The following is a 3,938-nucleotide window of genomic DNA, read 5'->3' on the forward strand; positions in this document are numbered from 1 at the left end:
GTAGTAGCTAGAAAATGATTTCAGCTTTTAGAAAAGTGAGGTCAGTAGGGGATCTCGAGGTGATAAATGCTAGAGTAAATAATTATTATTTACTCTTTTACTTAAGTTTACTTAGTTAAATACATTTATTTATTAGTTGTAGACTAGGAGTTGTTGACAACATGGTAGTTTATTCATATTTAAGTCATACTTATCTTCTCACCTTGATTGAGGATATCCCACCTTTTGTGGACGTATACTTAATTGTCAACCTTATCTCTTGGAGCTTTCTAGCTTGTTCTACAAGCTTCCTAGAGGCCTTTTTATTTTGGCTCTCCTATTATAATTTCATATATTTTTACATCATATGTACAGTAATACATTTTTCATTGTTGGAATAATTTCTCACCTTGTTGAGTTTCTCCAAGCCCTTCCTTTCCTTCTTTAGTTTCCCTTCAATAGGTTATTTGCATCTAGGTGATCTTCATGAGCTATGAAGTTGCTTTTCATCAACTTCTACATGGTATTAGAGCCTCCCTATTGTTTCTTAGCTAAAGGATTTTGAAGCCATAATTTGTAGACACAAACCCTAGTTTGAACATGTGATTTTTTTTCTTCAATCGGAGGGAAAAGCATTTTTTTAGAGAATTTTGGGCTGAAATGGACACTACAATTGAGTTTAGAAGGCCTATTATAGTTAGGATCCATATTAAATTTGTCCACTTTCGATACAGTTGATCTAGGAGGCAAATTTTTTAATGTTCGGGAGGCCGTACAGACCTATATGGACAATTTTTCAAAACAAATAAAAAATAAAAAATAGCCACCAATCATTTTCTAGCTAGTGGATCCACTTTTTTTTGGTAGTGCAATATTTTTTTCGACTGTGGAGGATTTTTTTGGTAGTGTAGGATGTTCTTGGTGGACAAACAACCAACACTCCATTCAACAACCCTTGCAACTCCACTCCACTGACCCTCCTCCCTATTCTATGGCTCCGCTACCACCTTTGCCCACCTGCATCCTGCTATTGTTGCCCATGTAGGGTGTAGCACTATAGATAGTTGGCATTTTTTTGAGTGCCATGGGGCATGGGTGCCACATGGCTCGTGCCACATCATCTACTCTTTTGTACTGCCATGTGGCTGCCACATGGCACTACCACCTAGCATGCCACATGGGACTGGCATGTGGCATGTCATGTAGGAGTCTTTTTTTTGCCATGACAGTTGTCTGACCATCAATTTTAAATGAAAGAATTATTGACATCAGCACTGCATCAGTACACCTGTAAGCACTCTAGGACATTTTTTGACCTACTCATAGTTTTTTGGCCGTAACTTGAGCATCAGAGTTATTTTTCTAATCCAAAAGATGTGCCAAAAAACTAGTTCCGAGATAGAGACATTGGTGTAGGTATTTTGTGGTTTTGATATAGTTTTGTTGTTAGTTTTTGTAGCTAAAGTTGGATGTTTTTGTTTTTCACTCTAGCAAGCTTTTATTTTGTGTCCCATCTCCATTTTTTGAAAACATTATATTTTTGGAAAGCTGGTTCTATCATATTTTCAAAAAATTTATCATTTTCTTTAGATTTTACCACATGCTCTTTCTATCATATTTTTGGGATTTTTACTCTATGATTGATATCTTGGGTGTTCTAGGTCCAAGGATTGTTTTCATGGCATGGGATCTTTCGTTTTGGGTTGTACTGTCTTTTGTATCATCTTTTTTCCTTTTCTAATATTTGTTGATATTATTTGTAAGCATTTTTATGCAAACACACTATGATAAAGTGCCACTCTTTCATTTTGGGTTCATGAACATTGTTTTGAGATAGTTGTACTCACACTATTTTATAAAGCACCATGGGGGGGTTAGTTGTTGCCATATTTGTTCCCTCTTGCTTTGTCAAGTGAGTGTCCCTTCCATGACATTAGCCCATGATGTGTTGATCACATGTGCCTATATAGGTGTTTGTACGTCTTCCTCTCTCTTGTTGTTCTTGGTTCTTTTTGCAAAGGATTTTGGCCCACTTTATGAGTTGCCTATCATCTCACCCCATCTACATTAAGTAGGGGTTATTTTATTGTTCTAATGCTTCCTTGGTTTGATGGTTTGATAGTGTGAGCTATGTATTTAGTATTTGATCCTATATGCTAGGCAATTGTAGTGGCTGGCTATCTATACATTTTAGTGAGATGGATCATCTACCATATAGACACTCTTAGTTCATACCTTCAATTTTCCATGGAGGTTCTTTAGATCAGTAGTTCTCTTTTTGATAAATTTTGTGGGCTCTTCATGCTTCAGTGATGCTCTTCACGATCTTCTCTTTTTTCCTATTTTCTAGGACATTCCTCTAGTTAGAGGCTTCTTCAGTCCTTCACTAGATTTTCTTATGTCTTTTTGGGGGAGGGTTTTTCCCATTAGGTTTTCCCTCTTTCCTTATTTTTCGAAGTTGCATTTCTTTGCATTGTACATGAGTACCTAACATGGCCTAGTTTTTGGTACCTATTTTGGATTTCATCTTAGCTTTTGTAAGCTTAAGTGCATTTCCCTAAGTTGCACTTAAGGGGGGGTGTTAGAGTAAATAATTACTATTTACTCTTTTACTTAAGTTTAATTAGTTAAATGCATTTATTTATTAGTTTTAGTCTAGGAGTTGTTGACAACATAGGAGTTTGTCCCTATTTAAGTCATACTTATCTCCTCACCTTGATCGAGGATATCCCACCTTTTATGGATGTATGCTTAGTTGTCAACCTTATCTCCTGCAACTTTCTAGCTTGTTCTACAAGCTTCCTAGAGGCCTTTATATTCAGGCTCTCCTATTGTAATTTCATATCATTTAACATCATATTGTATTGCAATAAAATTTTCATTGTTAGAATATTTTCTCTCCCAGTTCATTTAGTTTCTCCAAGCTCCACCCTTCCTTCTTTGGTTTCCCTTCAATAGGTTATTTGCATGTAGGTGATCTTGGCACACTATGATGTTGGCTTTCATTAACTTCTACAATGATGTTAGTCATTTAGAAGATGATGCCATGTTAAAAAATATTGGCATGGTTGCCAAGAAAGATAAATGATGTCAGATGCTGAAAATGTGACTTTAGTAGTCACAGGTGCTCCAGCGGTGGCATTGCTAGTGGAGGTGGCATCTGTGCTGAGAATGCCGATGGTGTAGGCACTAGAGTGACATGGCGGTGGCTGTAGAGTGGCGACCTTAGGCTAGTGGTGCCATGGCGTCACTATGGTGGCACGAACAATTATGATGCCATAGGGGTGGTGCCTGGTGGTGTGGTGGCAGTGTCGTGGTGGTGCAATCTTCTTATTTTTCTTGCCAAAAAACTCATTTGTATAGTCTGTATGACCTCCTAGGGGGCTAAAAAAGTTTACTAAACATTACAAAAGAAAAAAATGGAAATTTTTATATAAATCTTCCATGTAACCGGCCTTTTGACCTCAACAATAGTGTCCATTTAGGCCAAAAGTGCCCCAAAAAATTTTGCTTCCTTTCGATTGAAGAAAAAATCACAAACAAACTAAGCTTTGTGTCTCTGAATCATGGCTTCAAAAATATTTCGAACTAAAAAGTAGCAGTGAGGCTCTAATACCATGTAGAATTTGATGAAAGCCAACTTCACAATACACCAAGATCACCTGTATGCAAATAACCCGCTGAAGAGAAACCAAATCAAAAGGAACAAGAACTTGAAGCAACAAAGAGAAATTATATTGCAACAATGTGAAAATGAAATTGTTGTACAAAAATACAAAGGGAGAGCTTGTTTATAAACGCCTCTAGGAAGCTTGTAGAACAAGCTAGAAAGTGCTATGAGATAAGTATGACAACTAAGAAAACATCCACAAAAGGTGGGATATCCTTGATCAAGGTGAGAAGATAAGTATGACTTAGATAGGAACAAACTCCTGTGTTGTCGACAACTCCTAGACTAC

The sequence above is a fragment of the Cupressus sempervirens genome, chromosome 8, assembly GCF_028749045.1.
Source record: "Cupressus sempervirens isolate cs-2001-9-10 chromosome 8, ASM2874904v1, whole genome shotgun sequence".
NCBI lineage: Eukaryota > Viridiplantae > Streptophyta > Pinopsida > Cupressales > Cupressaceae > Cupressus > Cupressus sempervirens.